The 26,277-nt window shown below is 43.1% G+C and overlaps 1 protein-coding gene across 1 annotated transcript in view; it reads left to right on the top strand.

Moving 5' to 3' along the window:
• Positions 1-2,439: 2,439 nt before the first annotated feature.
• fam222aa (family with sequence similarity 222 member Aa) overlaps positions 2,440-26,277 on the top strand; it is a 50,476-nt gene continuing 26,638 nt past the window's right edge. The window contains exon 1 of the mRNA XM_075468017.1: positions 2,440-3,347. The gene's annotated coding sequence lies outside the window, so the exon portion shown is untranslated. The remainder of the gene's footprint in view (positions 3,348-26,277) is intronic.

The raw sequence follows: 26,277 nt of genomic DNA, 5'->3' as shown, positions 1-26,277 counted from the left end.
TAGGTCCACCGCAACAATGAAAGGAAGAACTAATTTTAGCTAATATATTTAAGGGATTGACCTGTTGTTCTTGAAATTTTAACTTTGTGGGAGCATATGCTCTCTGTTTGTACTATTTTTTATGTAGTTGAAAGACCTGATAAGACCCTTTATGTACATACAGCATGTGCCTGTGTTTCTTTGAAAGGACTAGCTTGAAAGTGCAAGTCATAGAGAAAATTTCAAAGGCAGAAGCCAGGACAGCGACATGGAGCTGCCAGGGATTGGTGAGCAATCAGATAGGGCAGAATTGATGACCTGGCTCAGGATGGATTTCTTGGAGCGGGCTGCCAGACCGAGGTAATACTTTCAGGCTCTTATCAGCACTGGCATAAGCTGAGTGCTGCATCACCCACTTCCCAGCGTCAGCTTATTATGAGAGTCCATGATGTGTGATTGCTTGTACTGCCTTTGTGTGTCCCCGGGTCTGTGTGCACTGGGCACAGTCGCCAAGAGGAGGAAGAAGAATATTGACAGCTTCAGTCAGAGTGAGCTGCCCACTTCCCCACTGTTGAAATGACATTTTGCAAAAATAGGTGTTTTGCAAGTCTTCCTGACTCATATTAGCTGGAGTTGTCAGCGGTGGAATTCTAAAGTCCACAGCTATACCACAGATACATGAAGGTTTAAAAGAAGTATGTAATTCGGAGGTATGTAAGAAAAAGGGGTCAGTGGTGTATGAGTGTGCATGATTATATGGATTCTTATTATCATTATCAGTGTTGTTGTAAGAATCTATCCGTGTTCATTAATATTTCACCCATTGTAATTTTATAGAACTGGGCAAAGGGGCTGAGCTTATCTATTGGGAGGACAACAGGAAATAGGTGCAGCAATTTATTGAAACATGTGCAAACATGAATGAAGATGCATGGCAAAAACAGAGTTTTTTGTATATTTCTAATGAGCTACACTACAGCACATCCTCAACCCACTTAGATAAACTTTCTTGTTCTCTGAGCTTCACGGAGCCCTCTTAAATCTCTTCTTTGGATGTTGGCTGTCTTTTGTTTTGTTCTCTGTCAAGATGACCCCACACTGCTTCAATGATGTTGAGGTCCTGTTTCCTGATTCCTCCCTCCATAAGACCTGTTTCCACTGATTTTCGGTCCAGTTTTGGTGTCATTTGGCATATCTCAGCCTTTTCTCCCTGTTTTCCTTCCTTAAGAATGGCTTCTTGACACCCGCCCTTCCATGTATGCCAATTCTGAGGAGTGAGGACCCAGATGCATCTCTCAGGTCCTGTTCGGGTCTCTGCTGGATTTTTTTTCTCTGTTTCTTAAGGACATCTTTTTTATATCCTCTTAATTTGCTGCTGATTGTTTCTTAGGTCCTCCACTTCTTATTCTATCCTCCACTCGTCCAGTTTCCTCAATTTTTTAGGAAAACTGAAAACCATCCTGAGAGATGACAAGTTTCATCCTAATAGGTCTTTCGGAATCACCTTGTTGGTGCAAAAATACTATTCTATGCTTGTCAAAACTGTGTTATTCATGCCATTTATGCAAAGGCAACTAAATTAATGGGAATAAATTATGTGTTTTTGTGACAGGCTGCCAGTAAAAGACGCCTGAAGATAGAATTTAAAACTGGTTCTTCACCAAGTTGTGTGCTATGTGATGACACCACACTCACTTGAGTTCAATTTTAAGTAAATGTTTAGTGGCTTAGGAAACAAACAAACAAGAAAAGAAAAAAAAGAACACTTCTCTGAAAATAGTCAGGTACAAGAACTGGAGTTAAAATGAGTGGCAAGAAGCAGGCAATGTCCATAGGAACATTTTTGAAAAATCTTGAGAAAGCCTGGAGAACTACCGCTCAAGAAGAAAGCCTGGCTCCTTTGCAGAAAAACTGTCAAGCAAAATATTGCAGAGTTTACACGCGCACACACTGACACTTTATTTCAGTCAGCTTGCACTGTAATTCTTTATTTCCAGCAGAAGAGCAGCTGCATTTCCCACGGTTTAAAGTTTACCTGCGTTTATCTCAAATGTATTCCTCTGATGCCTGCAGATTGTATCCTTGTGCGTCCCATTACAGGACGCTGCCTTTAACCTTTGACCAGGCTGCTGGGGGGGTAAAGAAAAAAAAATTAAATTAAAAAAAAAAAAAAAAAAAAAGGGCTGTGCGCTGTGATGGTTAAAAGAGTGATTAAAGATCTCAATCTGCATCCTGTCACGGCAATTTATATCAAACCTTTTTTTCTTCTTCTGCGAATAAACAACGTGGTTTCAGACGCTTAGACGCCCAGCGTCTCTATGGTAACAATCGTCAATTACCAATGATTGGCCAACCCGTGGGAATGTTTCTGTTCCCCGTGTACAGTGATTGGTCGGTGGGCGGTCTGAGCAGCCTGACAGTCTGCAGCGTTCCGGGTTATTGTCAGTCTCGGCAGCTCGGCAGCAGGGCAGGACCACGTCCCGGAGCTGCTGGAGGCAGCTAGCTCTTTATCGAGGCGTTACAATTTAGGATTTTGTCTATAAAGGTGACCGACGAATGCCTCTGTGAGCTTTGCTATCGAAGTCACTTCACAACCTCTTCTGGAAATCAGAGTCTCAACCGGGAGGCAACCCATCTCAGAGAGGCTGCCGACACCACGGAGAAAGTGACGGACGGAGCGGAGCCTGATCAGCGGGATTTTACATCGCATCGCATCAGTTTAGGATATTCCAGGCAGCTACTTTGGCACAGCCTTGACTTTTTTTCAGGGTACCCTCACACAATATTGCCTAGAAAATATTCCTGACATTTGCGTGGTACATTTCACATAAGGTTGTCTGTAGTGAGCAGGCGGACCCATGCGTAACAGCGGGGGGATTTTGGAATACTGCATAGCCGTTCCACCACTGAGCCTTTCGAAAAAGAGTTCTTATTTTATTTGGAGATATCCCCAAGCGAGAGAAAAGATCAACTGGGACCCCTGACTTTGTTTCGGAGGGTAAACGCTGAAAACCAGAAGCGCACTTGGTGCGCAATCCTTCTGAAGACGCTTCTGAAATTGCCGACCTGCGCTCTTGCCCCCGACATAAATTTGGCAGCCGAGTCGAGAGAAAAAAGGCAAAGCTTATTAACTTTGCATGCTTGAGGCTAGAGTGTGGAATCTAATTTGCAGGGTTACCGGTATATTTGCATACCATCGGAAGACGGGATAAACTTTATCGACATTTGACACCGACGAAGCAGCTGCTGGATTTTGGTGGAACATAATGAATCCTTTTTAATTTGGCCCCACAGAAGAACGAGGCAGATTGATCAGTGAATACTACAATCTGCATGGAGTTCTAGTCTGCACTAAGGAACAATTTATGGTAAATATCTTTTACATTTTACGGTACATTTGTCTATCCAAGTCTCGCAGATTCTAATTTTCTGGGGTCCGTCTTTGTTTCCGCGATTGTATTTTCTTTTCTTCTTTTTTTTTCTCAGTCTCGCTGGACACCTCTTTGATGGTAAATAAAGAAACGCCAGAAAATAATCAATGTTTGTTAACGCTTTCTCTTCCCAGGACTATGCCCGTATGACGATGCCTCAGATTTAAACTCTTTGTTTCCACGCGTGACCCGCAATGAACGAAGTGTTGTAAAAACCGACTTGTTAGAGAGCCGCTACCGAATAGCTTTAGGAACTGCTTTGATGTGTGATATTGGTCTTTTCAAGTATGGGTAGCAATTAAGTCTGTTGTAGAGGGCAAGGCACCGCAGACAGGGATGTGTGGCACTGGAGGGGTTGCGGCTCGGAGCAAAAGGTGCGAATTTCTCATCTGTACGCCCCCGTGCGTCACTGCGTGTGGGGAGGGGGGACTAAAGAGTCTGTTGCAATTAGTGATTTTCCCCCCTGGTGTGTTAATGACTTACAGTCTTTTTGTTTTGTTTTTATGGTGTGACAGGATTTTATGGAGGAACTCATAAAATTCATGGAGATGTGTGCGTAACACTGTAAAACTTTTCACTTTATGCTCGGTGACACAGATAATGATCTGTGCTGCACTGAAGTCGCTGTCATTGTCCAGTGAATTCCTGCAAATTTGACCTCTGCAACCCCATAGCCTCCAACGGAGCCAGAAGCGGCTGATCATCATGAATATATCTGAAATTCATGTTTTTCTTGAATATGAATGTGACTTGATAAAGTCTAGCCTGTTTTGACTCCTCTGAACTTTAAGCCTCACGGGTTGCTGAGGTTGCCTTGCAATATTAAGCTTCAGTGCTCACACCGCACACAGATGAGCTTCACATTATGCTGACTGTGCAGTGAAAAAGCTGCACGCAGTATGTTTTATCATTAGACTACAAGCATTCTCCAAATTGATCTTCCTCACTGACTCTAGTCATTCTGAGTCTAGAAGCCCCGCAGATAGGCGGCTCGCTGAATGTATTATGGGCCCCTACAGCAGGGCAGGCGCCCCCACAGTCGGGGCACCTGCCATAGAGCCTTCCTGGTTGTATTGAATAAAACATCCAGTGATGTATGAGGCAGGAGCTGCACCCGAGGGGGCAGAACTGCCTCATTTACTTCCTCCGCCTATGACCTGCTGAGCAAATTGTGCTCATATTAGCTCTGTGGCTGCTTCTCACCTAAACAAATAGTCTTCCCAGCGTAATGCTTGCCTTAACTCAACACGATGGTTGGACAAGACAGGGGACAACAGAATGACAGAAAAAAAAGCTCCAATATCTGGGTCACTGAATTACCTTTTGGACTTTGTAGTTCTTGTTTTGCCTCGTTGTTCTTTTTTGCTTGTTTGCTTGTTTTTAGATTTTTTTCTTTTCTTTTTTCTAAGACTGGAATCCCAATTGTCCCGCTGCATGCTCGAGGCTTCCCTCACATGTGATTCCTCATGCTCTCACTATGTTTTTGCGGTTACTCGATACAATCCACTTTAATTTCAGACAGATATGGGGGCTTTAACGATTGAAAAAATCTTATTTTCACCCTGCTATCCAAATTCTGATCACACAACCAATTTCACATACTTTTCTTTACTTGCTGATGAAATTAAGAACACCCTAATTACTAAAGTAAAATCTAATCTGCCGTACTCATTAAACTGCCAACAGTTGGAAGGTGGAGTGCATATTTTAGCAGCGCATTAACAAAAGTAATACGCTAAGAGAAGCCTGGCGTTTTATCAATTTGGGACTCAAATTGCATCTCACTTTGATTGATTGATAGCATTTTGGTTCCTTACTGTATTCTTTGCTTATTAAAGTGCCTGCCTGAAGTGAGTAAGTGAGTTGCACTCATGAATATCGTTAAAGTCGCTGAAGTTTAATTTCCTGTGCTGTGTATTAATCTTTTTTAATCCCTGCATGGTTTGATTGTCTCAACACCTTCCCAGAGGCAGCAAAACTGATTTTGGCACTTAAGATGACTAAAATAGTAGACACTGGTGTGTGTGTGTGTGTGTGTGTGTGTGTGTGTGTGTGTGTGTGTGTGTGTGTGTGAGAGAGATAGAGAGAGAGAGAGGGAGAAAAATGTGTTGCTCTATCCTTAGCTTGCATGTCCATTCTTATGTGAACTTTATGACTGAAAGTGTAGCTTTTTATTCAGAAGCATGAAATGATATTCTTAAGACCAATTCATTGTCCACAGACTTCTTTTTATAGGATGACATTCTTTTGGTGGAAAATAATCTTTTAGCTCTCCTGTCAAAGAAAAGAAAAGAAATCATTACTACGTTATTTCTTTTCATAGAAAAGCCCAAAGCCTCTTACCTGGAAATATCATTGGACACTTAAAGGCATGTCAATGGCAGCTTAGGAGCTACTTGATCACAGTTTTTCATAGGAGAAAAGTTTACGACAGTCCTTTTTTTTTTTACACCTTTTCATGTCCTTTCTTGTGCTTTTCATTTTGTATATGAGTTGATGTAGACCCTTTCACATCAATGCTCAGGATGCGGCGACGGGGCGTGAAAAGACGAACATAAAACAAAAGCATGACATGCAAATGGTTGTGGAGAAGCAAACGCAGCCTTCAGCCAGTCGATGTGAGTGAACACGGGTGAGAAAGACATTCAGTTTCCAGCTGAAATGATGGCGTGGTGGAGATTCGGCAGGCAGGATCCGCAAGAATGACAGAGTATTTAGAATTGACATTTGTTTTGCAGTTATCATACACTACCAGCTCTTTGTGTTTGATACAATTGCTGTGGTGTTGAGCTGCCAATATACATCAGAATGCACACCATCACTGTGAGTATTCTAGCTCTGAATGATTAACCCTCAGTCTCCTTAGCTGCACTGACAAAGTGAGATGAGCAGCTCACAACCATTAGCTAAAACCGCTTATCATGTAGAGGGTTGCAGGGGACTGGAGCCTCTCCCAGCTGACAGTAGTTGAGAGGTAAGGTACATGTAGGACAGATTGCCAGTCTGTCGCTGACTGGGATTAAAGCAGCACCTCCATACCCTTTCAGAAACTCACATACAGCTCAACGACTGGTTCCCAGGTTTCAACCAATTCTATACAGTGTGTGAAAAGTTCCCATGACAATACTGGCCATGTGAAAATGAATGAAATCAAGCCAGAATGGCCATCTTCCAATGTAGTATAATTCTTAAAAGTCTGTCACACAAAGTGATCAGAAATGTTTTTTTCCACTGACTGATTTTAGATACAGAACAGGGTTCTTCCTTTTATAAACTTTACCCTAAATGTTGAAACTCACCTTTTGAGTCACATGGAGTGACTACATTAGAACAGATGACAGACATCCTGCTGTGTTTCTGATAGGTGATCTATTGCATGTTAGCAAATGTGTGACTCTCTGCCAGTCATTCCACTGATGATTTTCTGTCATTTTAACTGTAGACAAGGCTTCACCTGACCACTGCTCTGCTCATAAGACCATGGCAACTCGCCATCAGGGTTATCTGCAGCCTGTTAGTGCATGACAGACAGCAGCGTCCCTTCAACCTACTACATCTTGGAACTACTACGTGAAGTCACGTCTCAGCAGGCCTCGAGGTTAATGTATAGTCTTTCATTTGGAAAGGTTAGGGGCAGCTAGTCCATTTTTCTATTTTCAAAATGCCTATGTGCATGTGAAATATAGTGAACAGGAACCCTGCAGTTTATATGTGGTTAATGAGTACACTAGTGTAGCGAGGCCGAGAGCTGTGCAGTTTATAGTTTCTCCAAAACTCAGCCATAAAAGTGAGGGGAGGCGTGCTCCTTCCAAAGAGTTCTTCGGGGAAGAAGGAGAATAAAGCAAATCTGACAAGCTCTCCAACAGCGAATTTGCTCTCTTTAAAAACAATGCCGCTCTTGCCTTCCTCATGGTCACATTGATTTGTTCTGGGTGACAATGCAGGCTGCTGTGAAATCGCCCCAGCGCCATTGATCTCAAGGAGAAGAGGAGGAGAGGGAATGAGAGTCTGGCGACAGAGAGCAACATGGGAAAATTTTCAGCGTGCCCTCTTCAACCTCAACCACTAATAAAATGAAGGCCTTGGTTAGGATCAGATCAGCCCCTGCTGTACTCCTGAGCCGCTGTGTAGTGGTCTAGTCAAGGCTTTGATTTGTTTTGGAGGCCCGCACATGCTGTTTGATTTGCTATTGTGCCTCACCATGTTTCGCATTATCAGCTGAACTCTTCATTGCCACTGTTTTCCATGCCAGAAGCGAGGCTTTTTTATCTCATCCAGCCCTCTGATTAATCTTCCCCTCTATGCTGGTGTACTTTAATCTTGAATGGGAGATATCTGATTCTCCTCGGCTATTGAGGAAGATCAAACTTTAATGGAACAAGGAACTGCACATCATGCTAATCTCCATCTCCCTGCCTTTTGGTTGACTGCTCTCCCTTGGGCTTTGTAGCTTTCTGCAGAAGCAGGAAACACGACAGGCACAAAAGATGTTTTCTCTTCATGCTTTGGTAATTCATTCCCCTGTTCACAATGGCCACCAATTTACATCTCTGCTGTTTGATTACCTGGTTGAATGAAGAGTGCGTAAAAACAGGGGAAATTATTGGAAGCTAAAAATGGCTCTCCTGGATGACCTAAGCATGTGAAACTTTGCCAGAAGAGTTAATTGGGGTTTCTTAACAGTCCAGTCCATCTAGAGGCAAATGTGCCAATCCCCTCTGTTTTTATTGACATGTGGTAGAAGGGGGGCGATGCATAGCCTTAGGAGAGATATGTCAGCTGCATGGATGTATCAAGGTTCAATTCTTTTGATTACACCACAGTCGTTTCAGGAATTGGCTATTGACCACTTTTTTGTTCTTTCGCTTCCTCCATATCACTGAATAACGCGGCACATCACGCCGACCAGCATTCGGCCTGCGACTGGCTCAATGCATTCTGTTGCAAATGGGTAACACTTATGGGGCGACACACCTCCCGCAAACGGTTTGTGTCTGTGACAAGAAGAGGCTATTACCCAATTCTAAGGCAGTTGCTGTTAGGTAATGAAATTTCCACTGACTGGAGAAAACAATGTTGTCTGGTCGGAGCTGTAATTGCAGAAGCTGCCTCACCATTTTCCTGAGTTCAGCGTGAATGCAACACGATTTAATAAAACTCTAGAGATTTTTATCATTTATTGCCAGGCCTGGCAGCTGCGTCAGGGAAAGTAAGCTGACGCTTGCACAGATAAAACTCATTCAATTTACATGTTGAATTTTAACCAAGCCGGAGAGCATTTACAGGAGAAGCGGCATGTGAACCATTGGGAAACGTTAATGTGTATGCAAAGGGCTAGTGCAGGTCGGTTACATTGTTAATATGAAACCACCAATTCTCTCATCTAAATGGAAGAGTTCCCTGGAATTTCTGTCATTTTCTCCTGCGTTATTATTTGTGTCAGGATAGGGTTGAAAATCCATGGGATATTAGGCCTTGAGGCCAAAGATCTTCTGGTGCCTGCTTCCACTCACATACAAAAACATAGGAACGTTGACACGAGGACATGTATGGACACACACACACGCACGCACACACACACACACGCCCCTCGCCCTGTTTTATTACCTCCTGCCTGCTGCTGGAATTGCTTTCCTCCCTCGAGTGAGCCAGGCAAAGCCGGCTTTATTGTGTTAACCTATTTGTGTGTCAAGAGCGATTGCAGCGTTCTTTATCTCTGTTTGTATTCGGACGGGGAGACGGCAGAGGGAGAGAGAATGGCGGAGGAAAGAAGGGAGGGGAGGGGTTGTACAGCAGCCAGTCGAGCCGCCGGAGTTTAGACGGATGGTCGGTCACCTCGCTCCACTTTGGAGGATAATGACTGGTTGCTTAGCAATGACCCACCCCCACCCACTTCCAGACTTGCATCCACAGTAATCAGTTTTCCCTCTAAAAGATTTCATAAATAATTATGATGTGACTCCTCATTTTGTTTAGCAGAGTGGGATGAGGGTGCGAGCTGGAGATTTTTGTGTGTTGGTGCTTATCCACCCCTGGCTTTCGTTGAATGCAGAATTGTGCTTGTGTGTGTGTTCGTCAACACGTGTTTCTAACTGTTTTGTTGGTAGAGTTTGACTACACCAACAAAACATATATTACGACTAGGGCAAATCTATATATTCTGTCAGATAGTTGCGGCTGTACAACCTTTGACCTGCGAAAATGCTGCAATGCTAACAATGCGCTCATGCACAATGAAACACTCACTGTCACATATTCGTGTTTTCTTGATAGGCAACCAGAGGCCTGTGAGCGCTGCTTCTTGTGAGCTCTCAGGTTTATTAACATTTTTATTGAGTTGAATAAATTGCTGACCTTTTGTGGCATAATGAATAGCCTGGCTCGCTTAGGACAAATTTGAGTTTTGGCACAAGTGTCTGGCATCAATCCAAGCTGTTTAACTCATGATTTGCTGTGTATTTATTCAGCAGGTTACAGCATTTAATACCGCTAAGTGTTTTCCAACATTTCAACGAATTTTCGGCTGTTCTTTGTTTTCATTCTTAGTCATCTCAAGGATGCTTCTCTGTTAGCTGTAGTCTGCACTGTTTTCTCGCAGGTGTAACTGATTATTGGTGACTGTTTGAAATAGGCAGAATAAAGGTATAATATCAGAACATGACCCCAATTTAAATGAACTTCCATCACCAGCAGCCACTGATGTTGGCAAAAAGTCCAGAGTGATTTTAATGCTCAGCCAATTATCTTTTTTTGGCTTTTGAAAGTAGACCCCCTCCCCCCTTCCCTCTTTTATAAAAAAAAAGTTTTTTTTCCCTGTCAAGTTCCCTTTCACTTGTTTGTGATAAAACGTTGTGACTCCTCAAACAGATCTCATAGATCAAACTAAATGTTTTGACTTGCCAGTTTGTGGTGAATTTGCACATTCTTGGATAGACAAGTTACAATTCCAATTTACAGAAAGTCTCTTTTATTATCTCGCCTCTGTAAAGAACACCAACCGTGTCTGATATTTGCCCATCTGTGCTCTCTCTCCATATCCTGTTCTGTGCCATCTTTCCTTAACCGGGCTTATGCACCATTGGTAAAATTGACAGCTTTGCACGTCCTGGGAACTTCACACGGATAAAACAAACATACCTCACCACCCCCTTCCCTCATCTCCGTGGCATGCTTCTGTAGCTGCGTCTATAGAAACAGCTGTCCAGCTGTCACGGCAACCAGCTAGTCAGCCACTCTCAGAGGCAACATCTGTGGAGACTGAACGCACAAGGGCAGCCTGCCGTTCTCTTCTTGTCCCTAAAGACCGTGGAAATATGTCAGGCCTCTTGGCTACACATTACCACTGACCACGTCAACCGTGTCGCTGACTTTTGATTGAACGTTATCAGGTCTTGTGCCACTTAAATGAGCTCTAGGAGACATCAAACTGCCATTGATGTTGTCACAGCAGTTCTTAAAAACAAAACAATTGACTGTGCAGCCAAAAAGAAGAAAAAAAAACCACAACCCATTATCGTACCCATTAATAGTCATCTGCCTCTGCATGGATGTGTATGTGAGTGCACGTGTGTAAACAAAATCCCGGAAAATCCCAGCGAGCAAGGTGCAATGGCCTGGAACTGACGAGAACCCACTGGGAGACTCTCTCCTTGATGTAGCCCCCCCACTCCTGCTCCCCCTCCCCACCATCTCTCCGCTCCTGGCAGCGGAGTGACGGTGAGGCGGGCGGCGGGGGGCACAGAGCCATGTGATTGGGGAGATGAGCAGAGCTGCGGTCCCTTCTGTCAGCCACAAACTAGAATCTGGGAGATCGCATGGGACTCTCTCCTGGGAAAGAGCAGAGGGAAGAAGTGGGAAAGCAGCTGTTTAGTGTTTTTCTCTCACTTCCATGGCAGCTCACTTGTGTTTTTCTCGCTCTGTCATCTTCTCTACGGCTGTCATTAGCTTCTGTCATTCCTTTGAAACAGATTTTCGGGGACATTGTTTGCCTTCGTTTGATACAGTATAGATATTAGGCTAGAGATATTGGGGGGCAGAGAGGGAAATGACTTGTGACAAAGATCCCCTGGCCAACAGCAGAGCCGTGGATGTTGCCATTAGACCCTTGAGTGCCCCCTTGATGAGGTCTCTTTAATGAAGAAAAAGCTTTGAGTAAACATGTTTGAGACAAAAGCTTGCACTCTGAAAATCTCACATTCCAAGGCCTCTTCATGGATTTTTTTTAGGAACTATTAAGGTCTTAATTCCTTCATCACTCCTCTTGATAACTGAGGGCCTCTCAGGCATACTGTGCCTCTTCATACAGACAGCTGCAGATTCATACAGGCTGTGGGCGAAGTTTGATGGATCTTGTTTACTGGAGCTGAGAAAATGGCTGGTATCTCAAATTAAGTGTCACTTAAAGCTCGTCTTTTAGTCAGCTTTCCATTTTCTTCCCCATCTCTAGTGGCAGCACTGTGCTGCCAATTGTAACAGGGATTGAGAGGAAGACATTTGGTGATTACACATTCTGTCATGATTGAGGGGCGAAGCCTGCAACTCGATGCAAAACCAAATTCCATATGGCTGTAGTGAAATCTCTGCATACCCAGTGACTTTCAAACAGTCCCCGTCCTGATGACAGCAAAATCGCCTGCTCGTGACTTATCGTTTTATCATTTAAATTTACTCCATTGATGCTTGCTGCTGTGATTGACGGCTGGGCTTGAAAGCCACAGCTATCTCAATTGAGACACAACAGCCAGTTGGTAACCGTAACAATGGTCTCTCTTCTTTGCCTTGTTTTCACACATTTTCTGCTGTCAAAGAAACCTCCCCGATTGCTTCTTTGCCAAGACAGCATCCTATTAATCTTTTAAATAAGGGCCGCCGCCCAGCAGTATTGTTTGCAGAGAACCAAGAGGACCATGTGAGACCACACTGAAAGGGAAAAGGGGGCAGCCAGGGCTAAATCTGTTGTGGCAGGAAAGCCGAGCCTCCTTTAAGCCAACAATATTTGAAATCTAATAGCTGCTGTGGAGAAAGGTGGTGTTGAGGTTTGAATATTGCTAGTACACTCTGGCCCCTTCCAATATTTCCGCAGGGTCCGTTGTCTTCGTCCACTCTCAGTTTTGTTCTTCAGGTGCATTCTGTGATTTTGTTTCCCTGCATCACAGCTTTCTGAATAGAAGCCTCTCTGTTTATGGCCATTTTCGTTTTCTGTGCTCTTATTGATCCCTTTCAACGTGATTGGAGTGGGCTTTTTTACTTTTTCAATTCTGAGCTCAAATAGCATAAGAGCAGCATATTCTGAAATGTCAAATCATTGACGCATTGTGATGTGACCTAGGCAGAATAACCCATTGTCCCCTTGAGCTTAGTTGACAGTTTGCATAAAGAAAGCACATGAATAATGCTGTCCTCACCAAGTGTCTTTCTTACAGCAACAGAAATAAATAAATAAATGAAAGAGAAAAACTATTATACATCAGTCTTGAGAAGCCTTCCTTCACTCTGGTTTCACGGAGAAGGCTTTTGTGTTTAATCAGGTGTGATTTGTGAACATTTCCAAAAGGCTAGGAAGTCTTTTTGCGAGACTCTGTACCCTCTCTTCAAGTGGTTGTTAACAGAGAATTGCTGCAAGGCTTCTGACACCCTCTGCTTTGTGATGAGTGCCTTCCTGTGCAAAATAGCCCCATAAACCAGACCCTCTCAAGGATGAGGAACATGTGGCAGCAGTATTTGGCATCTCGGTCGCAGGAATGTTTATGCCATGTGAAAAGAGTGAAGTTATGGGATGTGTTTGTACCTTGCTCCTGTCTTTGTCCTCTCTCTGGCCACGGAAACTCAGTGAGGCAGGGCAACTTAGATGACTAATTGACTCTCAGGTCAGAGCCACATGATAGCAAGACTGCTGGTCAATGGAAATAGATATACTTTCTCCTAGAGGGAACCACAACTGCTTTGTGTTTTGTCTGTGTGATCATGGTCCAGTGCATGCACACACACACGAGCGATTGAGCATTTAGCTACTGAAAGCTCTTCATCCTCCACGGCCCACAGTTGCTTTCCTACTGTGAAAACACATGCAAAAAAAACTGTTAGAGTAATATATGCTTTAGTCTTTAGTTTTGGAAATACTGAGAGGTTGAACAGTCAAGATTTTTTTTTTTTAACTGAAACTTTTTAAACCATGTCCTTTAAAACAAAAACAAGTTAAAGCTTTTAAAACTCCCTCCAACAGTTTTGGCCTTTAGTATTTTATGATAAAAAGTGTTTGAAGGGTGTCACACTTGCTTTGCTGTTTTAAAAGTTCCGTCTCCTTTCTGTCTTTATAGTCTTATTGTACGGCTTTTTTTTTATCCACAAAGCCGAGTGAGTGTCTGTAACGCTTGGTCCTTGAAACGTGCGTTTAAGGCTGTCTTCCCTCTGAACAAGCAAATGTGTCTGCACAGGGGTGTCTTTTTACGCTTCTTTGCAGGTTAAACACAAACACTGCTGTCCCAGATTCTCACACACACACAACCACCGCCCCCTCCCCACCACCAGATTGTGATCCCTGGCAACCAGCTTGAGTGCCACGAGCCTCCTCCCCTGCGCCCGCCATCCAAAAAAGATTCTCTCAGTTCCTCTGGTTTCAAAGTGCTCACATAGCTTGACTGTGTCAAAGCATGCCCCTCCCTCCTGACCCCTCCTCTTAGAGACAGCACTCTTGACCTGCTGCCCCATTGTTTCCAGCGGGGATGGATGGGGAGCCGCCTCTGCCAGCGCGATCCTTCACTCAATAGCTGCTCCATCTGTTGACTGCGTGACTCTGGGTTACAAGCGGGGATTTTGCTCCGTCTGTGCAGGGTGTGAAAGGAGCTATCTCAGGGGGCTTCCTGAATAGGGTTTTAAAACTGCAGTAGAAGGGTGTTGTGATGCTCACACCCCACCCTTCTCCCATCATCAGCCCGACACAGCCGGCTGGGAGTGTAGGATGAGAGGCCTTCATTGTGCTTGTTCACAGGCCCCCAGGCAACAGGGTCACCTTGTCCCCAAACAAATGCTGCCCTCACTGGAACTGTTGGCACTGCGTCTGTGTGTGTGTGTGTGTGTGTGTGTGTGTGTGCGCTCTTGCATGTTAAGGGGGGAGTGGGTATTGGAGTATAAGAATGTATCATCAGGAAGAGGGCAGCGGCCTTGCCTTTGAGGACATTTATCTCACATCTCTGCCTTTCACATCAAGACCTATTCAGTGCAACTCGTCTGTGTTATGCGTTCAAAGGACATCACAGATAGTGAACCACTCCGGGCTGCTTTACAGGTCAAACTGCGCGCATTTACAAAGCTATCAATGCCATTTTCTATTTATCCTATATTCTCAGCATTGGGGAAAGAAAACCATTGAAAATCCTTATTTTGTCTCTTTTGAATTTGAGTTTCTCTCCGGGGAAATGGTGATGAAGCCTTTCTTTGAGCTTTTGACGCAGGTCTGGGCTGTGGTTATGCCTCTTTAACTGAGGGTTTAGTTAACAAAAATAAAATCTCTGGCTGTTTTGACAGCTGGTTCACCTTCAGTAATTAATGTTAAAATTGCAGTCTGCCACGCATTTGTGCTGAGGTCCTCTGTCTATGTGCGTGGGAGTTGATGTTTGGCATTATTTTTGGTAATAGAAAGCAGGATCCTGCCCTCTGGGATCTTTGTTTTCTTCCTTTTCCCATCAACCCCAAAAATTGAATTTGGAATGATTTGTTATTTCAGTTTAGTTACAGCCCTGGACGTTCATCCCTGGTTTCCTGCTCTTTCGCTCTTGTCGCAGAGTCACAGCCACAGTTTCGTCACTGGGGTTTGGACCCATCACATAGCATAGGATGTCCTCGACATACCTTTACTTCACTTAAGATGATTAAAGTGGCATGATCGCTTTCGTCCTGTCTCCTCCACATGCATTTCATTCCCACCTTTCTGCTCAGGGTGAGAAAACACAAAGTCAGACAGAGAAGCAGGTTGAGCTCAGAGGCCCCTCAGCAGATGAGTTGAAGGAGGAGGGGGTTGTTGAGTGGAATGAGCATTGGTAGAAAACTGCAGTGACAGCAGAATGAATAAATTGAAAAATTCTCTCATTGTAAATTGTCTATCGCTCATGACAAACGATCTGATAGGCGAGCAGCCCGGGTTTCCGACGCATCCGTCCCAATAGAGCTGTGAATAACTGGTCTATCTCCACACTGCTTAGCACTGGCCCCGCACTTAATAATTCATACAGTGTGAAATATTTTCCCCGGTACAGATATGCCAAAGAGCTGCCGCCAGCAGGCGGGGGCGGTGAAGAAGGTGTCCCTGTGGTGCTAATTTGGGGGATGGTGACGTGCATAGATTTCTAAGGGGGCTCTAGTTTAGAGGAGATGCCACAGACGTATTTGCTCTCCTGTATGCTCTGTCTGTCATTGCAAAGAGCCGAGCTGGAGATGCAGAGTGAGAGCGTGCAGATTACATTTAACTTGTGGCTGATCTGTCTGGAACAGGGAACAGAAAGGGGAGGTACATTTCCATTTAAGTGGACTGAACGCACTTATCAGTGACTGTGGGGACAAAGGAACACTGTAAACCATCTAAGTAGTTTTTGCTGTTTGCCCTGGTGAGTGTTGTGGTCACAATTGACATCAGTGGCAGCAGGTGTCTGTGGACATCTGGTTCGTGTCTCCTGTTTCCATCAGGTGACTCCTCCTGCCTCAAGCTCCTTCAGGGGTTCAGCTGCCCAAAAAAAAAAAAAAACTCTCACGGTCTCTGACCTTATTGTCCCCTTCATTGAGAGCTGGCACCAACCTAAGGTATAAAGCTTCTGCACGCATGTGTGTGCATGAGCATGAGCAGGAGCAGATGTGTGCCTGAATGTGACAGTGTCATATTGCCATGTGTGGTTTTGTGTGACTCGTTCTGCAGCTCAGTCCTGTACGAACTGGGTTTTTATGGTTCGCATTCAGGCCCTGATACCAATTATGCAAACTATTAAAAATTTAAGGGGGACAGTCTTTTATAATTTAATCCTAAAGTAATAGATTCTATTAAAAATGCATGAGAGGAGCTTTATAGATGGAGCTAGAATTAGTGTCTATCAAAGACTCCAGTCAAGGATGCAGAGGGAATGGGCAGCAGGAGTGTTGGTATTGCCTCATTATTCAAATAGGATATGATTACCATAGAGCCCGAGTCCCTCAGAGCAGAAGCACAGCTTGCTGGCCACTTGGATCACAAGCAGGAGGCTCTTCAGAGAAAGATCTCTCCTTTACTGCTCAAATTAAACTGGGTTTAGATTTCCTGTTATAACTTTGGCAAATAGGATTTGATATGACATGCGATTTGTTGTGCTTTTAAGCACTCTGTCACTGAAATGCTCTTTGTCATCTTGGGTTTCTCCAGCCTGTTGTTTCAGTTGAGATTGTTTCTTGTCCTTGCTGAAAGCATGTAGAAGGTGCTCAAGCATGAAAACAGGAAGCCTGCAGGGTTGTAACTTAATGGCTTAAACTGCAAGCGAGAAGCAGACCTTTTACTGGCCTCACTACTCCTTGGTTTACCCCACAGAGCTTCCTGAACAGGTCTGACTTTCAGCAGTATTTGCGCTATCTTTAAAAAAGCCGTTTATTTGTACTGTTTAAACATTTTCAGGAGCTCAACAGTTTTTTTTTGTTTTTTTTCTCTGCATCACTGCTTTTAATGAGTACAAATAGCTTATTTTTACTTCATTTTCTGATTTGCTTAAACTATTACAGGTGGAGAACTGCAGTGATTCAGATACCATAACAGACTCATAAAAGGCTCTTAGGTTATTAATGTGTTGCAAAATTCAAAAAGCCAGTAAAATTGGAAATCCTCACAAAGCTCATATGGATTTTAAGTTCTGCCTCAGAGGAAGATTCCTTGCCTTTTTGATGTAATGGTTGCCTGTTTATGGAATAAATCCAATGGGCTTAATCGATCATCTCCATGGAAAGGTCAAGTGGAGAAGCTCTGGTGTTTGAAGTGCTTATCCCATGGAGGAGTGCCAGAAGTGTGACACCTCCTTATGAGTGGGCGGTAGAGAGCAGATTAGTGATGGACAGGGTGGCCCAGGGGGATGATTTAGGGAGATTCAGCTCTAAATACTCTGTGTATATCAGAGAGCGACTCAACTATAAGCTGCCTTCCCCCAAATCTGTATTTTCACCAGAAAAGCATATTAATAGATTAAAAAGAAAATTTACGAAAAGAAGAGGGAAAAAAGGTAAAAGAAAGGGGTCACAGCTGGGGATGAGAAGCGGACAAAGGTTTTGGTTTTAACCTCCTGCCCACTCTTTGTGTTTAATGTTGCTCCAAGTTACCAGTTGGTCTCATCCCTACTGCAGTCTAATCTAATCTGTATAGGGTGACTGTGGGCAGCATCTGTGCTCAGAGTTGAAATACGGCTTTTTCTCTGCCTAATCCTCTATCCAGGGATCACTCAGTAGGGTGAAGACAATTACCAGCCTGCTTTCTCATGCTAATGGAATCCCTAACTAGATCTTACCGAAAGACGAAAAATAGATGGAGGAAGAAGAGAAGCGGGGACAATGGCTCAGAAAGATGACCCAACTAAAATGGGTTTTTAGATTACCATTTAATTATTGATAGAGACCCAGTTGTAAGGCCTAAGGTCAGGATTGGGTGAACATTCTCAAACAGAAGAGACGGATTATGAAGTTATTTTGGTGTGTTTTGGGGGTCAGGAAGTTGCTGAGACAGGGGTAATGTCAACAACATATCTGCAGCTATGTGCCAGGTACCCCGCCTTTCACCTTTTTTTATCACCTGCCTTCAGCAAGGTGTCTGGAGTGGTTTTAAATTGCATTAATATGCAGGAATTTATAGATTGCCTCCCCTGGCATTTCTACAGGGAGGGGAAGAGAGTGTTATGGTCTCCATCTGCACTAATTACAGGGTCTTGGCAGTGTTACCTGTCTCTTGTGAAGGACAAACCAAGGCACCAAGCTGTAACACACAGCTCATCTGCTGGGAAGTCTTCAAGAAGAGATATGTCTCTGAGGCCTTTTTACTCTGATATGTTTGATGCTTGACTATAATAAAAAAAATCCTTGCCAGAGATATCAATACTCTACCTGACACTGTCCAGCTTGCCTTATCTAGAACTGAGACGAAAGGCCAACAGACTCCCCACCAGATTTTAGCGATTGCTGCATGTGTATGCAAGCTGTTGCATTCACATGGGCTAATTCCAATGGATCAGATTGATGTTTTAAGAATACATCCAAAACAGATGCACAACATCTTTGGTCTCTAAAGGGTGGCTTTGAAACGCGGAAAAGAGAGCAAGTCTTTTGGTCTACCAAGTAAATCACAGGAGCCATGGAATGAATCAAAAATGCATGTTAGAGGAATGTCCTCCTTTAGAGGAAGAGATAATCAGTCTGAGCATATGCTGTGATCTCCGCGATGACCTCGCTTCTTAATTCTCTCCTCGGATGGTCAAGCTCACTGATAACACCAGCCTTTATCTGGCTGCTTTTGTCATGGAAAGCGTCTACCATTTTAATTCATTACAACCTCTTTCACCCGGAGCCCTGACACCAACACTTTGCTCTTAAAAACAGTCCAGAGATCAGTGCTTGAACTCGCTGTTCAAGTATAGTAGCTCACTCATTGCCAGGGTACCCGTTTTCAGCATCAAATCTGCATGCAGTTATTCCACAGCCCGCTGTGGGATTCTCCGGTTTCAGTATTTGTCTGTCAGCCTGTCAGAAAGACTTCTTGGATCACTGCTGCACAAACATTTGCTGATGTTTGTGCCATCTGTGCCTTTAACCAGCAGGTGATTACCAACCGCAGGCTTACCTCCCACTCTGTCCAACTGGATTCCCTTGGCTGGCGTGGTCAAGGCCAGCTTCTAGAGGGAAAAGGATGACAACAGCTGGAGAAAGGGGGAGAGACTGCTGAGTCTCAGTGATGGAACATGCAGAGAAGAGAAAATATGTTGAGGGCAAAATCTGCTACCATTCCCCACTAGCTTAGCCGTGAGCACTTGTGTCATCCTCTCTTTTTTTATTCCTTAATTTCCAGTGGAGCAAAATGGCTTTGTCACACTTGAGATATATCAAATGAGATCAGTGTCAACATTTCAACGGTGCACTATTCGATTGCCTCATGGGCATCACAACGCACTAATGTTATGCATGACTGACTATTTGATCTGTGACACCCTCCAGTGAAAGGCGGCAAGTTGTAGTTTGGACCATGGGAATTGGGGTCACCTTTGGCTCTGCAGAAAGTGATGTTTGGACTCAGCCTTCAGCAAGCGAAAAAAGAAAATCACATTGTTTGAATTTAATTATAATGCATTGATTTATTGAACACCCATTAAAAAGCACACATTTTGAGGCAGGAGCATTTTTTTTTTTTTGCTCAAAGGTTTTTGTTCTTTCTTTTTCTTTCTCTCTCTTGCCTGCTCACTCCATTTCATCATAAATTGACATAAGCCTTTCTTTGAAGTTCAGGAGCCAAGCTGAGGAATGACAGCACAACAAACAATGAACAAAACGCACAAAAAAAGACAATGAACACTGTTTAAATATTCAAGTGTGCCACCATAGGATGGGTAGAGGGTGAAAAAAGAAACATTGTTTTATTGTTGTTTCGTTAAGCCATGAATGGACCTGTCTAGGACAATAAAGGATTGTGTCACGTAGGGATAGGACATTTTGCGTTATCAACAATGCTTTACAAATGGTGTGTAATATGGTTTATAGAGGAAATATAAATCCCAGCATGAAAAGCAGAAAACTTGCTTCTCACATCTGGGTAAAGTTAATGTGGAGGGCAGGTGATTTATGTCCTTCCTGGTGATGTTGAAGCTGCAGCAAAAATCACAAAATGGTCTTATTTTTTTCTGTTAAGATCTATGTGTAGTTTGAATGTATCCTTGTGTTTGACAGTGTTCTGGTGTATCGCTAATCAGCAGATCAATATGAACTCCGAATTTGTTTGGTTGGTTACAACATTCAAGTGGTTTAGATTACGACTGGTGCAGCTACACTGTAAAACAAAACAACAAAGGCAGCAATAAGAGGAGAGGAGGATGTGTTTACCCTGTGGTTTGTCTGACAATCTTAAGCCGCATTCTCATTTCTCAACGTCCCTCGCTGCCACGAGCAGGAGAGCAGAGACTCAGTCAGTCACGTTTGTAAGAGCACCTGTGCTGTGCTGGAAATGAACAAATTTGAGTGAACTCAAGCCAAAGTGGTCACAAATGCAATGTAAATGCAAAAACCTTTTCTTTTTTGGGGGGGGGATTCTGTTAATTTAAATCTATATAATGTGCTGTCTTAGTTTTATAGCATAATATGCAAATATTTGAATCCCTGACAGTCTGCTCTGCAGCAGGTGTCACTGAAGCCTCTGTTGAAAGTAAAGCAATGATTTTATTTTTGCTGAAAAGAGGACATGACAAACCTAGTCATCAGCAGTATCATTACACTGCCAAGTAACCCATAAGGACTTAAATGTAAATGTCACATGTGATCGACCAATGTGAAGGTCAGGCCGACGAGGCTTGGCTTACTACAACGCCTTTACTGCTCACCAAAACTGTTACTGTGAAAAGAGTTATTTCTAAAGATTTATATAACTAATGCTTTGGTAATACCCACAGAAAGCTGCACATGTAATACTTCAGGGAACTGTCAGCTGATTGTTTCCTAGTACTGTAGGAGTTGATGCATTGTTTCCCTCACTAGCTTGAGAGGCCATACTACAGTGTGGTAGGGCTTGTTATGAATCTTGGGTGCAGGGGCAGGTGTAAAGAGTGAGCAGAGCCCTGTGAACTGCCCCGACAGGGTGATTTAGTGTTTCTCATCACAACTGACAGTAAGCCAAAGCAAATGACCCAGTCCTAACAGGAGCCACCTGTAGGCTGGCGTCTGTCAAATTTGGGGGGATTAATGAACCCCTCAGGAGGTGGTAAATGCACTCACACCCCCATCCAGTCCCCTTTAAGGTTTACTCTCACATTGTACTTTGGGTACAGAACAGACAGTTTGCTTTCAGTGTTATCTAGCTAGTTATTTGTTATCAACCCAAATCCAGTTAAAATACAGGTTCAAATTCATAGCTTTAATTCTATGGGCCTAAATGTCATAGTTTCTGGAGTTCAGCCTTTGGCGTTTTCAAAATGTTGTGCCTTAATGGCTCACTGCTTTGTGATCTCTTTTTAAGCATTAATGAAAGCAGCACTGCTCAAGATGCGGTAGTTGGCTGTGAAGTCAATTAGTCCTCATTGCTATTACAGGGTTGACATTAGTCTAGGCAGGCATGTTTTGATTAGAAATGACAGACGACTCACTGCTATTGGACTGCCAGACATTCCTCACCCTTCATCCCATGGGTGAAGCTATTGAAGCTGACTGGAATATGGAACGCTAGCAGCTGAGTGTTTTTGCCAAGATGCCCTTCATCTGTAGAGAAACCTCTTATAAATATGACTGCTCAGCGTACAGAGCTGTATAAGCCCCAATAATAGTGACATGCTACATCACATATATAAGATTCAGCTGCCAATATGTTAGTCCAGCACTGTATATCATGGCAATAATGCCCAAACTGTGGGCTTTTACACACAATGGCCTTTTGTTGTGCAGGTTATTTATTGTGCTGGTGTGAGGTTGTGCAGAGCTGGTGGGTGAGTGCATCCAGGGGCTTATATTGTTAGGGAATCAGTGGCTCTTGTTTGTGGAACTGGGAGGGTTTGTTAACAATGCCTTTTTTATGTCCCAGAGTGCGTGCCTGTCGGCAAACGTCCCCTCAGAATTTTTGTTTGTGTGTGGTTTTGTTATTGGTGTGTTTGTATGTGGATCAGGGTCGGCGAGCATAACCCTCTCTTTGTGCGCCACATCCAAATAGACCAGTTTTATATCAGGCACATGTGAGTATTAGTGTCTGGGTGTTTTAAATATACTGTATGAGTGCAAATTATTTAGTGCTGGTGTGTGGAAAGTGCTGAGCCGAAAGGGGTTTACTGCTAGTCCTTCCTAATGGAGCCTTTCACTCTCCTTCCATTCATGTGACGGTATGGTGATGGAGAAGGGGGAGCCAGGGATTAACAGGATAGAGGCAGTGCCTTGTTAAAGAAAAAGAAAGGGTTTGAGTGTGTCGATTGGATTAACTTGTTTGGGCTTATTAAGAGGGGAGACACAGCAGCTTGTTAAAAGCACTGCATGGGGCGTCCCATAGTGAGATGGCAGGGTCACCATTCAATTAGGATGAAGCCCCGCCCCCGAGCATTGTGGAGCCTGTCTACCAGGCTTCTGACAGTCAAAGGGGGGCTAAAGAGGCCAGTTGAATGGTTTTTTTGTTCTTAAAAAAAAAATAAAATAAAATAAAAATAAAAAATACATGATGATAATCTGTCTCTTTAAACTCAGGCTTTGAAAAATATTAGCACATTTTTAATGCTCTTGAGGGAAGATGGAACAATTGATATCCAATAATTCAATAAAACGTTGGATCACCACATCTATATACTAAAGTTTGCCCACAGAGCCTATGGCAAATAAAGATAGGTTACACTAACAGCCTTTTAGTTTGATCAGACAAGGAGATGAGTGCCATTTTTCTGTATCTCTCATCCAAAAAAAGAACAATTTACACTGGACAAAAAATAATTACTCAACATCCTGTAGCATCTTACTTTTGTCCTCAGTGGACAAAAGGTGCTATCGGCATAGATTCTGGGGTCAAATAACTGCAGGAGACATGGGTATTTACCGTCTTCAACTTTCATGGACAGTGGAGAAAACATGACATCCCTGTGGACATAGAAATGTTTTAATGCGTGCTAAGGACCGCAAGATTTAGTGCAGCTTCTAAATAAATTATAAAAAAAAACACACATTTATGACCAAAGTGTTGCACTCAGGGGTTCCAAAATTGATAATAGCAAACCCACATTAAAAGAGATGTGATGGATTCATGTCAACCACTCTGCGAGCCAGCAAGTACAGTTTAATGCTGGCTCCCACTGTTTAGTCAAAAATAATAAGCTTTATTTATTTTTTCTGAAATTCATGCTTGTATGTTCCACAATCTGTAGGATAGTCAAATGGAGCAATGATTGGAATGTATGGTACCGGCTCTGTGAAGCTGACCACACCGCCTCTGGCTATGGGTAAGGATTCAGTGGCCTTGGTTTTAGAAGGTGCAGCCACATTAAAGAAACTGGATATATGCACTAGAAACATGGCCCATTCCTCCACCTCTACTACATCAAGCTCCCTCTTAGCTTTAAGCCTCACCACATTGGTGGTTTTACATATTCTGTGGATCAGCATTGATGGTGGGCGTAGATTGAACAATGTGAACATAATTACATGTGATACTGAGCTGGTTTGCCTAGAAGACCCAGTTTTTTTTTATTTGAAAGTGTAATCCAAAGGTCACAGATGTTATTTCTGCGTAAAAACATGCAGTTATACTGTTGTGTTATTCGTATTAAACTGTTTTTTGTTTTTTTTTCTTTTTACATCAGGACCCCACTGACGAGCCAACAAACTATAACTCTGACCAAACATTCAACACTACATTTTTATTTTTTACAGTTTTAAGACGTAGATGTACCAAAATATACTAAAGTTTGATAGCCAGCCCTGAGTATCAGCTACCTCAGTCCGTCTTTCACCATAAACATGTGTAGCTCAACATACGCCGCACACACACAAGATTTATTCATCCATGACCACCCTGTTACACCCCACACTTGGCAGGATGCTTATCTGAGCAGACAGCTTTGGGCACAGGGAGCCATCTCCTCTGATCTTCTCTGCAGTTTAAGAGCCTTTTAACTAAGAAATAGCCCTCTGCCAAGCCCACCACCTCTTGATTCCGGCTTATTCCCTCATCTCATGGGACTGATCTTCCACCCCCATTGCAAACCCTGCAGCAGCGTGAGCAGAACGGGAAAGAGCCGATAGACATCCTGGCTTTTGAGATATCCCTGCACTGGTGTAACAGGAGACCTGTGAGTGGATTTGATGAGTGAGTGAAGTGCAGGTGGTGTTTTGAGCAGCGTGTATGTGTGCTCACACACACATTCTCTCGTACCTTCACAGAGATTGACCTCGGCAAGACAGGCTGTTTTCAGGGCTTCTGGGTGATGGGTCACAGGCTTTTGGTTTCCGAGATAATTTCCTTCCACTGATAGACATCTGCTAAGTACCACAATAACCTAATAGGAGGAGATGAGGGGAAAGGGAGACATGACAAACAAGCCGAAGACTTGCTCCTTTTGCCTTGCTCTTAAAGGCAATAATAGGAGAAAATTGGTTCCTGAAATTGAATTGAGAAAAAGCGGGTCTCTTTCAGCAAAGTATAATGCCTTCGAATACATTTCGTGAGCAGCAAATGGAGAAAAATGGACGGTAGTTACACGATTGTCTTTCATTTCAGAGAGAAAACTGTGGCGGTATCCACTGTTAAGACTAGCTTTTAGTCTCAATCTACACCACGTGTCCGCTGCCCCTCTCTCAGCCACTATCTTTGAACAAATGGACTGTGAGGATGGGCTCGTTGTGAAATTAGTATCCTCACAGAGAGAACACAGAGAAAGGATTATGTGAATAGCCAGTAATGAGCTCAAAGTGCCAGTGTGTTTGGGCCAGGCCTGCCTGTGTGTGAGAGGAAATGGCACTGTGAGCGACCTTTTTCCTTTTTTTTTTTTTTTTTTTTTTTTGCTCAAGCACCTGGCGAGACATAGAACGGTCCCTCTCTTCCATCTGCAATGTGTGTGTTTGTGTGTGTGAGAGAGAAATACATTGAACTGTGCAGATTTAATTTACTTATATTTATCATAGAGATGCATTTTTAGTGCTTTTCTCACTGTCGGCTTTGTGCTAAAAGTGTTGCTTTGTGCTGCATGTGGTGGGCTTTAAAAATACACATGATTTAGAGTGTTAAGTGCATTGTACAAGCCTGAGGGTCTGAGGTCAAATGGGATGTCTTTAGAAAACTCTTTTATGAAAAAAGGAATTTCGCGAGTGAAAGGCTGAATTATTTGCAGGGTCGATGCATTTCTGTAGCACCTGCTCCTGATCTTTAACTATTCAACACGGGAAACTCATTCAGCATTAATTATAGAACAGGAAGATGTGCTTGTCTATCATGCTTCCATCCTTGATTTGTCAATCCATCGATCATAAAACAAGCTGAATGGTGGTGATAAATTTAGATCCACTCATTTAATCTCTTTTTTTTTTAAAGGTAGAATTAGTGCAAGGAGGATTTGGCTCAAATTATGTTTGAAATGGGGCTGTCTACATTTTCATGAGCTTGTGGTTGCAGAATGTGAACTCATGGTTTCAAATGTCTCAATAGTTTAATTGTAATTCTCAAATCAAAAGATTCATTCTTCTGATTTTTCAGGGGATCTTTTAAGGTCAGATAGTGTAGCCTTTTCTGGAGAGCAGGAAGTAAATTGAGCTTATCTAGTGAATTATCGTCCTTATGTGACACTGTTGCTGGTCTTTAAATAAACAGAAATTCCAAGGTTTTTTAGGACATTTTATGTTTGCATCATGGTTTTCCATCTTAGGTATACTGTGTCATTTGTCAAGATTAATCTGATTGAATGTTTAAGTAAGTGGTTTGATCTTTAGTGGCGGTCTAAAATCTGCTCTTTTCTATAAATTAATAAGAACAGGAGCCACAGCTTTTTGCAACAATCTTTAATCTATCTTGTAATCTTTGCTGTTCCTGTTAGATCTCAGTGCTGCCTTTGACACCATCAATCGCAACATTCATATTACAAAGACTTCAGCATAACATTGTGATCAGGGGTACTGCCTTAAATGGGTTTAAGTCATATTTATCTAATAGATTTCAGTTTGTACA

The sequence above is a fragment of the Odontesthes bonariensis genome, chromosome 6 (genome assembly GCF_027942865.1).
Source record: "Odontesthes bonariensis isolate fOdoBon6 chromosome 6, fOdoBon6.hap1, whole genome shotgun sequence".
NCBI classification, from domain to species: domain Eukaryota; kingdom Metazoa; phylum Chordata; class Actinopteri; order Atheriniformes; family Atherinopsidae; genus Odontesthes; species Odontesthes bonariensis.
Note: the sequence above shows the minus strand (reverse complement) of the source record. Positions and strands in the feature narration are given on the sequence as shown.